The sequence below is a fragment of the Ptychodera flava genome, chromosome 22, assembly GCF_041260155.1.
Source record: "Ptychodera flava strain L36383 chromosome 22, AS_Pfla_20210202, whole genome shotgun sequence".
In the NCBI taxonomy this organism is placed as follows: Eukaryota; Metazoa; Hemichordata; class Enteropneusta; family Ptychoderidae; genus Ptychodera; species Ptychodera flava.
The window spans coordinates 9,793,581-9,806,345 of NC_091949.1; positions in this window are offsets into that span (position 1 = coordinate 9,793,581).

A 12,765-nucleotide genomic window follows, 5' to 3' on the forward strand; every position below is an offset into this window, starting at 1 on the left:
CATATCCATATTTGATGTGAAGATGTGTCGTGGGTTGAAATTAGGTTCTCTTTTTGTTGGTCTCAAAACTATGAAACTCAGCTCAGAAAATGTTAAAATAGTCACATATTTTTACTCAAGAAGTGCTGATTCAATTTCTTTGCAATTGCAATTGTACGTTACCCATTCCGGACACCTGGTACCACCACTACTTTGTGGTTCAAGATGACCCCATTGCCTTTGTCATTTTCAATATGTTCCTTGGACCTGGTAACTTTCTTAGTTACCTTGAATGATAACGATTATTGGACCGATTTGATGTCTATATGTATGTATACCTTAAGATACCAAAATTTGCATATTTAAATTTTCTACTTGTTCCTAATTTTCGAAGGAATCTTTAATACACTTCCTGAATTCTGTTCGTCAGATGGCTCTGAAATTTGGTCTTTACATTAATTTTCTACAGATTGCTTCACTCACATATTTTCATATAAAAATACATACCATATGTATATGGAAAAATTGGTAATACATTCCTATTTATGTTAAAACATTTTCTGCCTACAGCAAAATGGAAAAGCTTTTTAAAGTAGCATTCAAGTTACTAAAATTGTTATAAAATATCAATCTTCACATAATGTTGGCCTATATTCTATATTCTATCAACAGTTTTTTCCAAAACTACTTGTCACATAACTTTCAAAGGTGTGATTTATGTTCCTAGGTATAACCTTATACTCTTTTATCCTATGATGATGAAATTTCTGGCACATGCACATGTTTCAGCTTACCCATCATTTTGAATCTGAACAATTTTTCTTAAAATCCAAACTTTTCTGATCGCTTTCATTATTGGTTTTAACGTTCATAGATATGATCTTATTCAGATTTGTTAAATGATGATGACCTTCCCAAAATGTTTATAGCAAAACTCCCTCCACGTTACCTTTCAAATATATGATTTAGGTTCATATGGCTGACTTATTCTTGATTTGTTCAAACAATAGTGGAACTGGCATATGCAAACTTCGTATCATCATTTATCTGAACCTATTTATTTGATAGTTTTAAAATTGTTATGTCATTTTACATAATATCTGATCAGATCAAATGGGAGCACAACGGCATAGATGCCATGCTGAACTCAACACGTATTATTTGTTTTGGATAGTGTCAATTTCGACCTGATATGATCTCTAAGAGATATGAAGATACAATAAATCAGACAGTCTATTATTTTTGGAGTATTTTTGGAGTCAAAGAAAACATTTCCATAAATGTGAAAGAAATGCTGCTACTGGATCTTAGCTCAGGATCGACCACAGGGAATTGCAACAAAGTCAGTCCCCAGGGGTAGGGGTGTCTTGTCTAAGGACAGGGTTCTTCTTGCTATGGTTTATTTTATTTTAACATGTTTTACTATGATATATAGTGCCAATAAAGAGTTATATTACCAACCTTTCTTTGCAGCTTTGGTGTCTTTGCCTTATTTTTGGCGCTGGTTTTGTAACGATTTCTTTTTTCGTTCGTCCTTTGACAATCTTTAGCGAAGTTTTGTCACTGTGTTGCGTCTATTATCTTACCAGTTTGATTGCGTAATTCGCCAAGGCAAGCAAGGGTAGTAATTTAGTCTATTATCTGATGAGTTTGAGTGCCTAATTTGCCAAAGTAAACCATAGACCTCCGTTTTTAAGGTCTATGAGGTAAACGAGGTAAATTACTAATCTGTGGACGCAGTCACCAGATTATCACCGGATTAACTTTGACAGAGTCAACAACGTACGCACCAGCAAGGTATAACTGAAGAAAGGGCTGAAACTCTCAAAAGCCGTGTCCACAGAAATCTACTTTACAATAAACATTCCTAATTTCCGAACGTCAACAGTTTTCTGACATGTTTAAACGGGGACAGGCCAATTTATGCCTTCGTCGGTTGCTTCTTTGAGCAATAGAACACTAATCAAAGTGGTGGAGTCAGTGTCCCGATGTGGTCCGTCAGACCGGAAGCCGGAACTAGAAACCTTTGACCTTAAAAATGTTTAGTTTTAAGCCCACATGATCGATAGAGGTAAACAATTAGCCAACATGCTTTGGGATCGAGGGTCAAGTCATCGGTGTTTAGGGACTGGTCAGTTTCTTCAGCCTGGGGGGGGCCGGTGGATTCATGGGGGGGGGGGGTCACCCTGTTTTTGACTTTGGTGATAGGGGGGGTCACCATGTTTTTGAAATGCCCAATAGGGGGGGTCAGTGTGTTTTTGAATTTTGACACAGGCTCATCATTGCCTAAAATGCTAGTGTACCACAAATTTCATCATTCGTTGTATTTTTCGGCGCGCCCTTCGGGCGCGTGACTTTAATAATCGGTCATATTTTCAGCTCGCCCCACTTTAACATATCAAGCATACATACATCAGAGATATCTGTACGTTCCATATTTTCAGTGTGCTCTACAAGCTCATTACTTTATATATCAGACATTTTTCAGCATGCCCTTCAGGTGCATGACTTTAATATACAAGGCATATATATCAGAGATATCAGGATGTTTCATATTTTTCGGCGCGCCCTTCGGGCGCCATACTTCAATAAATCAGAGATATCTTGATGTTTGCTAAGTGAAAGTGTACCGTTATGAATCTGCATTTCATATGAAAAGGATGACAAATTCCTGATACTTTTCTGTTCTCTCTATGAGAATTCAGTATGAGAAAGCAACATGCACAAATATTTCACAATATATATTTGATACAGTGACTTATTTTAGAGATAGAAAATGACAAGATATCTTTCCTTCTCATTAATGCAACTATTTTCCTTTTTGTCACAGGTTTTCTGTAGAAAGATGCTTTTTTATGAACAAAATAACAGTTAAAAAAGGCAGTTTTTGTCATTATTAGCTGTGCTTCTATGGTTTCAATGTTACAAGAAAAGGTCCTCTCAGACACTGTACACATCAGATTTGGCTAAAAAAGCTCTCTTTGGCTCCTCAGGAGATTTAATTGGATGGTTGGCAAGTCTTAACACCCATCAAAGTTTTTGATTCACTGCTTTTTCCTCTTTGATATTATGATTGACATCCATTTCTGTACAACAGTTCAGGACATCTGGTTAAGCATAGAAAGTGTGAAATACATTCACAGCTCATTCAAAATACAGCTCATTCAAAATGTACTGTATTCAAACTTTAAGATTGACACTTTGAAATTCCTATCTTACAACTGACATGTCAACAATTTCATTAAAATATAGCATGACTATTTAAAATATATGTAAAATGTAAAAATAAATATATATTATATATATATATATATATATATATATATATATATATATTATATATATATATATATATATATATATATATATATATATATATATATATATATATATGTCCACCTTTTGTTTTACCTATGTCCCGCGCCAGGGGGGGGGGGTCACCCTGTTTTCGAATTTGGAATAGGGGGGGTCACCCTGTTTTCAAAATTTGGAATAGGGGGGGTCAGCCACTTTTTGACGTTGGCAAAAAATAATCCACCGCCCCCCCCCCAAGCCGAAAAGAAGAAACTGACCAGTCCCTTACAACACGGAACAATACAATCTAGTGTTTGTGACTACAGCCGGTCATCGTTTTTTGGGGGAGAAACTCGCCGCTTGTTACATAAAAACTGACCAGTCGGCAAAAGTATTTCCTATTCGTTTCAAGACGAGATGAAAGCTGCGAAGACACATTGGAAGCATAGTAATACTCAACCAGGTTGATCTATATGTTGGGGAGATATTGATGTCACGGTCTTGTCGAACGAAAACGGGGATGTTTAGGCCATAGCAAAGACGATAAATCAGTCAGCTGAATAAAACGAATTTTTTGGACACCATATCTTTTTATGTCAGTTTTAACCCGCGTGAAACCCTGCGTAACAATGTAATAACTATATAAAAACCTTTTGGACATATCTTTTTATGTCAACGTTTGGACACGCTTTAGAAATGCATGATATAGCATACTGTACTGTACTGTGTACATGTCTGACTGTCGGGGAAACACGTCTTGCGCCGCTGTCGGACTCAGTCGCGCGATCACGGTGTCTTTCCCCGTCTTTCCCTCGCACATTCGCTTTACCAAAAATGTGTTTTTTGTATAAAAACCGCAGCTTTACACTTAAGGATGTTAGATTTTGAAGTTTATGCAATCCATCGTCATATGGCCACTGGCTCGCCTTTACATGTTATGTGGGAATTTGCTCGGAGGTCACTACAATTTGATGTAGGCTTCGTCGACTGATAGAATGGAATAACAGAGATGTACATCGGACACAAATGCGAATGCACTGTTTTTTGCGCCTCCGTCGGACTCAGTTGCTGTGTCTTTCCCTTGCACGTCAGCTTTCTCGAAAATGTGTTTTGTATAAAAACAACTTTACAGTGAAGGATGTGATCCCTCGAAGTTACTAATACACTTGTGATTTGATATGCGAAGACACACGTACGACGAGCAGTTATTTATTAGTTCTCAAACCTGGTGAAAATCATTCCGCGACACTAATCGATTATATGTCTTTTGGAGAACGTCCTAAGAACCTGACATGACCCTTGTTTGATGCGTTAGGTAGTTGAGTATAAGGATTGATAAAATAATGTATCAAAATATACACAGATTCACGCGACTGCACTATCATATTCTTGGCAGCTCAATGACGTTTATGGCCGAGAGGGCGGGAGTCTCAGACCAAAGGGAGCATAAGCAGTATGCAGTACATTGCATGCTTTCCATGCAAAATCCGGCTTTGACTAATGTTCCCGTCCTGTTTCCGAGCATAACTTTCGAGCTGCGTAGCTAGTAATGTTGAGGTCAAGATATCCGAATCGTTCGTGTTCGAAATGCTTCTTGATTTGCAGAGAGAACACTCGACCTTCTTGTTTGTGTTTTAACTTAGCATATGGGGTCAATGAAAAATTCAAAGCAAAATACCGCGGTGTATAAAATCTGCAGACACGTAGTCACCAACCCACAACACTGCTTGTACTGCAGAGCACACGATCGGTCGTAAGTAAAACATGTCTTTAGTTATTTGAAAAAAAGACTAATACAAAAGTGTACGTATTGCAAGAACGCATAGACAGTGGAGGGGGGCTTCCCCCTCCATGTCTAGCAAGAAGGCAGTTGATAAACTGGACAAGTTGAAGGCGAGCTCGAACGTCGAGTTAATAAAGTCTTTTCTGTTCTTGTTCTCGACTAACACGGAATTTTTCAATATACCCGTGAAGTCTGATTCAGTTCGATGCGGTGTTAGGCACGTCGCGACCAACGTGGTTTTTGCCGGGCCAGCAGGAAGAGTATAAACACATCTCCGATACGTTATCAAGGTGTGTTCAACACATACCACGCATTCCTGGGAGGTCCTCTTTTCCGACCTGTTCGTTTACAAATGAATATTCAAGTTTGTTTTGCCTTCTGTTTGTTTCTGAATACATGAATATAAAGTGTCCACTAGTTTTACGGACCACCTCTGGACACGGCTTTTGAGAGTTTCAGCCCTTTCTTCAGTTATACCTTGCTGGTGCGTTCGTTGTTGACTTTGTCAAATTTAATCCGGTGATAATCCGGTGAGAGCGTCCACAGATTAGTAATTTACCCTTGATTACTTTGGCAAATTAGGCACTCAAACTCATCAGATAATAGACGCAGCATGTTGATAAAACGTATGCTAAGTTAAGACCGAAACACCAAAGGTTGGTAGAATATATCTTTATTAGCGATACAACGAAACACCTACCCACCCCTGGGGACGGACATGTAGACAACCCCCTGTGGATCAAAGTGAATGCATCTCGTGTGGCTGTTCAAGGGGATCTATTTCCCACAAATTCCTATATTTTAGCCAACACAAAGCTTGCCACTCGTGCTACTCTGTGAGGTATCTCTGGACAGTTGACTGTACTTGTTCTTCCCCACTAGCATCTTTCAACTTTGTAGCTACCATATCATGTGATCCCTTTGATGGTTGGTATCGGAACTTTGGAGTATCTTCTTGAATAATACCAATGATAAACTTCGCTGCTTCATCTGCAGTCTGGCACATGCTACCGGTCATCATCTTCTGACTGGCCTTATCAACTGCTTTGATAAGTTCTACTGTAGTTTCATCCGCTTTTGACGAGTCAATATCCTTACGGAGAAGCTCCATGTTCTTTATTGCATCTGTCTGTACAGGTCCAAACTGAACTGTACTGACACTGTTGACAAATGAGGTTTTTACGAATGAATGAAATCGAAATTGAAACTGAATCCATTTTTTTCCAATCCAAAGAATAATTTTTCATCGCATCAACAATCACTGAAATGTTTAGTAATATTCTTCCTGTCATTATTTTTTAGAAGTGATAACTGAATTTCATGACAGAGACTTTGCTGATCATTATAGACGAGAGTTTTAAAGTTTCAGCAAACAAACCATCCACTGCAGCTACACAACAAATAGACAAAGAAATAGATTACATTACTCACGTGGTTTTTTTTTTAATTAGCAATGACTATAATAAAGGTGCACTTACTATATGTTAAAATTACGCAATGTAGAAACCAAGCATTCAGACATGCCCTCCAGAGCAAATTTTGATGCAGCGTATGTTTCCCGAAATGGCCTCCTGTTGGATTATAGAGCGCTAGAAAACGTTAGATATTATGTACATATCATGTCACACATCGGGAAAATTAATGTTGAAGCACAGACAAATAGAGAAACAGGCTAGCAATGGGTATTGTTCAAGGGGTGAAGCAGTTACGTAGGCCCTCGATATACGCCTCGCCTCAGTTAGCTCTCGTCTGTCTTTTCCGAAGAGTGCCAACAATGCACCCTTCGGTAGTTTTCGGATTTTCGCCAATTTTAAGCAAAGTATCATTTGTGTTGTTGTTGGCGTGTGGTGCTGAGCGGAATTGGCGTGCTGGCGAAAACGGGATAGTTTTGGGCTTCGGGAAGCGAGTTTTACCATTTTAAAAATTCCTTTCACAGTTTATCGAAAACTGGCTAGTTTTGGGCTTCGGGAAGTGAGTTTTAGCATTTTAAAAATTCCTTTCACAGTTTATGAATTCTAATGCGTTGAACCAAATTGAAAGTCTTTTATCGATACTGTCTGATTTTACTCAATGGTTTACGGTCAGTCATAACTACTTTTACAAATTCGTCATGGAAAGAGGTGTTTATGAAACTGGGCGTGTTATGTTTTGATTGGCGTGAAACAATGTTTCTGCCCTGAGTGCTCACAAAGTAAGTATGGTTGCTACGCGACTGGCAGCACGATCGTCGTACTTTTCGCATAATCTCGTACAATTATCAACCATGAACAAAGTCTCTGAAAGTTTACCACCTGTGAAGCTCACTTTAATATGAAAGGCTATAAATTACCACACGACCTTTGAACAAACGGCGTGCCGCGTTGCTAGTCTGTTATTTGTCTGTGGTTGAAGTCAGTTTAGACCCGAAACCGCTACTTCTCTATCTCTGCAGCAAGACATACTTACCGAGTACGCCACGTACGGAGGAAATATTGATGATTTTCCCACATCTTTGCTCCTTCAGCTTTGGAAGTACAGCTTGTATCGTTCGCACGGGGCCATAAAAATTAGTTTCCATTACATGTCTGATAGTCTTGATAGGAATGTACTCAAAAGCTGCACATAAGCCTATTCCTGCGTTGTTCACTGCAAGAAGGTGAAATTTACTGGTGCTTTGAGAACTAGAACTACAAGTACCCAGACTAAAGTTATGTGCCATCATAGTTAAATGTCATGCAAACTGAACTAAATCGATTCTATGTGAAAGCGAAGATTAATTTTTCTGGCATGAAATATGAATAACGTAGATGCTACTTTCACTTCATGAAATGTAATACTTTTCTCTATACTAATTAATGACCTAATGTAGTTTACCTTCCTACACTACTGAAATATTCACAGTAGCATACGAGGTTGCTGGTAAAGAGCAAAATGAGCTATTTGAACACCCTGAGATTTTTCAAGTATGAGTAATGAACACTTCTTTTAGTTGAATTTCACAAAATAATGTTTCAGTATTGATTCATCGTAAGTTTTATAATACGTAGATTCATTATGCCCACATAAGGAACACACGTCTACATTGTAGTATAAATGAAAATCAATTTTCACATCTTGCATAAATGACAAGAGAGTTGTTACGAGGTACAAACACAAAACGTGCCTTTCTTAGAATTGCCAGATTCCATGTGATTTGATTTGACGCTTTCTAAATATGGCTAAAGACTATAACGTATATACATATTCCAAACTTCTACCGTGAGGTACAATAATATAACAACTACTGTTTTTCATAATAGTGCTAAGATAAGAGAGACATCAGGCATAATTCACATACTCGTGGGCCAGAGCATAATTTCCGCTCCGCTGACCTACGCCTCTTAACGGGTAGCGCTAAGCTGTTGCCGTAAAGAGGCGTGTGGTTTACGACAATGATAATTCGAGGAAGACTGACAGTGGCGCAAACTATACTTTTCACATATGACGAATACAATTGTACTTGAAAAGTTAATTGCTTAAAGTAACAAATGAAACTCCTAAAATAGACCTAAATTGTACAGGGTTAGACAAAACTCGAATGCCTTTTGTGGTTATCACAAGGTGTTGACATGCTTTATATTCTTCTTTCCTTTCTTTATTAGTCTTTAAGGTAACGAATAGGTGTCAACATGCTCACCTAAAACATCGATCCTTCCGGTTTCCTTCATCAGGTTAGTGAAAAATATGTCCACAGAATCATCTTTGGTTACGTCGAGTTCGCGTATGAAAAGTGTGCTATCCAATTCACTGGGGGCTGCCTCATCGAGTGCTTTTCGCTTGGATAGATTCCTCATCGTTGCGTACACCATGTACCGTTTCTGTTTGTCCTTGGCTAGCATCACTGCCAAGGTCAGCCCAATACCACTGGAACAACCAGTGATAACAACAACTTGCTGTGCCATTTTGGTATAGGTAGATAGTTTTGGTAAAACGACAATCTTACAGTTTTCTGCCGAAGTCTGTGATGTTATACTGTGTGGTGCAGTACAGGTTGTACCTGGTTGACTTCTTGACAAGTGTCGCAGAGGTCAGAGTGCAAAGACCAACTCTCTTCAAGGATAATTGATCTCGTTCATAGTGGTGATAATGAGGTCGTTAATAATACTTTGTGCTAGGCTAACCGATCATCTTTGAAAATGTTACATTTCCATATGGCTGATGATTAGGTATATACTAATAATCGAATCATGGTAACATTTTTCTGTGACTCATATTTATTTCCTTTTGTTAGATTCTTATGAAACCCGAGACTCTGTGAACCAAACAGCATGTGAGAGTTATTCTGTACAATGTGTAACGAGATTAGGTACCCTGTTGACATGGAAGTAGCGAGAAGTAACGCGAGGGGAACTGCAAGCTATTCTATTTGTTGTTTTAGATACAATCCCATGTTATTTACACATTTTCAAGCTACACGTAAGACGTAAAACAACATATGGGAAATTGCAGGCAATGTTACTAGAAAACGAAACAAATACGGGAAAGGGTTAAATGGTTTTACCATTGTCCGCATGAAGTAAGGCATTTACCGATAGAATTCCTTAAATCTGACTTTATTAGATTCTTAACTATGATATCAAAACACTCTAACCTGAAATTATGAAAGGTACTTGTTCTTTAGCTTATTTGGAACACCATCAATTATGAAAGGGAGTTGTTTTTTAGGTTATTTGGAACACCATCGTAACGTGTTATCTGGTTGTAATAGACATCAAATCAGGTCCAATAATCGTTATCATTCAAGGTAACTAAGAAAGTTACCAGGTCCAAGGAACATATTGAAAATGACAAAGGCAATGGGGTCATCTTGAACCACAAAGTAGTGGTGGTACCAGGTGTCCGGAATGGGTAAGCGTACCCTGCCAGCTAGCCGCACCCGTCAAGATTGACCCAAAGCGACAAATTTATTGTTATTTGGTGAATTCACCAAATTACTTTTGTGAGTCAAAATTTGGTATGCTGTCACTCATCATTTGAGTAACAGACAGGTCATATTTTGATACAACATCTCCGTATCTACCGTAGAACTTCTTAAATGATTTCACTAATCTACTTTCTGAGAAAGTCACGCAAGACAAGGTTAAACATAGGCTAAAGAACACAATACAGCCTTCAAGCAATCGACTTGTATATATTGCAAACTTAGGGTACGCCATCTACCCACAACAGAATGTAAACCCCGTGTTTACGAGAAAGGTTTCTATGACATGTTTCATCAGTGTTTTCAGCTTATCAGTTTATCAACGTATACATTATTACTATTATTACTAATATTATGATATCACCTGATATTAAGAGAGAACGAATGGACACTAAATGACAACCTCGAACCAAAGCCTGGTGGCTTTATGGTACAAACAAACACGTGTACTGTAATTGTCTTTACATGTAGTTTTCGGGAATTCTTTGTTGCAAATGACGGTACCAACATTGCCTGGTTGTCATGATAAACCAGATTACCTGACCACATGGGTCAGTTAGCCATCAAGATTGAACACTGATGCATGTAAGTTTCTGACTGACAGAAGGTCAAGAAAGATCGTTGTTAGTGGATTCAAATACACAAGGCAGCTGTTATATCGTAGCCAATGGCATAGGGTAATCCCGGCCCAAAGTAACATTAGCCTAATGATCGTACGGTTGTGCGTTTGTGCGATCGACTTTCGACGCATTTTCATTAATTTTGTCCGATTTCTAAACTGCAGTTTATTGTTTTCCTCTTAAAATCATGTCAATATGCGCGGTGTTTAAGTTGTTGACACTGTCCTGTAGCTTGTCAAAGTTCAATGCTGTCGTTCAATGCCAATTTCTGTAATATCGGGAATTAAGAACAAAATTAGTGAAAATGATATCAAAGGTTGCTGGTACCGTCCGTTAAAAGACGTTATAGAACATAGAGCTTGAACCATTATCATTATATTGCCTCACATGGAACTGAAGATACATGTCTGAGTTTGTTTAGAATATTAAGAAAAGTCACTGTATCATTTGTCTTCATAAAAGATTGATATCAAGTTATCGTATGATAAAAACCGGGGAATTGATTACTTCCTTCGCATGTTATCATGGTTAGGTCACCCCTCAAGAGTGTTTGAGAGCTTTGAGTAATTCAAACTTGACACTAGGGCAGGCATCTTGCTCTAACAGTTTGAATATAATCGAGTACCCGTAACCTATGTAGGGTGCCCAGTGTCTTTCTATCGTCAGTATCTACAACCACTGTGAAAGGATACTTGGTACATTCATGATACCTTGTCTATTCAAATATGTTAAACCTCTGTGCTAGAATGAAGCCTATTTGTGCTCCATTTCTTTCTCTGAGTTAGATAATTACACTTGCCCGACTTACTATGTTGCAGTAATGGTGTCTGTCTTAGAGTGTAATTTCATGAGACAATAACTTTTTAAATTAGTTTGATGGTATACAACCTGCGTCACATTTGCTCGGTCTCGGATATTCGTTGAAGATTGTTTGTTAAATTGGACATATACAAACTAAATGTCCTTGAAATTATTGGTCAATGCATGTTGAGAGTTAACAAATGCTAGCGCTTAACAGTGAGAAAAATATGAAGCAGTTTTTAGTAGCTCCTAATACGAATCACCGTGACTGATCATTCATTCCAACATCAACCATTGTTCAGCATTTTCAGCTCAGGTACCATCCCTGTAGTTATCACTGGCTATTTGCCAGTCTTTGTACGACTTTGGTTTCTTGAAGGGAACAATATTAAAGAGAAGCTACATAATATTTTTCGCCTGATCGATATCTATCAAAACAACGAAGGGTTTATGTTTACTTGTCAGAAGATGTCACTGAAACTTATAACAGGTTTATTTTCTCCATTGAGAGCTGCAATACGCACGCTCCAGTACAGCAGTTCCATCATAACTCAGATCCCTTCCCAAATCCAATGTCAAACGTAAACCTTGGATAACTAAATCAATGAGGCAAACAATCAACAACGAAAAAACACTCCGTGTGCTGAGGTTCGGGTTTTGAAACAAACAGTGTGTCACATTACAAGCGCTTGAGACATGTATTATGCCTAATTGGGCCTAACAGATTTATTTATTGCCAAACAGAAAACCACAATAATTCAAAAACATTTTGAAACATGTAATCCATTACCTTAGGCGAAATCGTAAGAGAAGACTAGATACATATTTACCAGACCATCTTATCGTTCTATGGAACTCCGTTCACTTACAACAACGCTCAAGGTGTTGTAAATATGTTTAATTAAAGCATTGTGTAAGTTTTGACCCAAACTTTAAACCAGCAAAATTGAAATTTATCAAGCGTCGTAGTGCTTGAATTTCCTTTAACCACCATCACACCAGTCTCACTTCTTATATTTACATTTTAAGTCAATGACATACTGAACTCAACTGATCAGTTTCAATTTTCACTTTGCAGACGATTCGAATCTTTTACACATTAAATTAAATACTTATCGCATAGACTTCTCAAGAGGAACTAATTGAGCGTTGTAGTATTTTCGTGTGATGCAAACGGACAATACCTACAATTAAATATCAAGAAAACAAACTTTATATTTTTACAATAACATTACGAAATTGGTTAAGGCCTATAGGCTACTGTTCGATCTGATCCGGCGTCTATTGATGAGCATTCGTTATGACAGAAAGTGGCGACATCTCATTCAATAAAATTGTCACCCATCCCA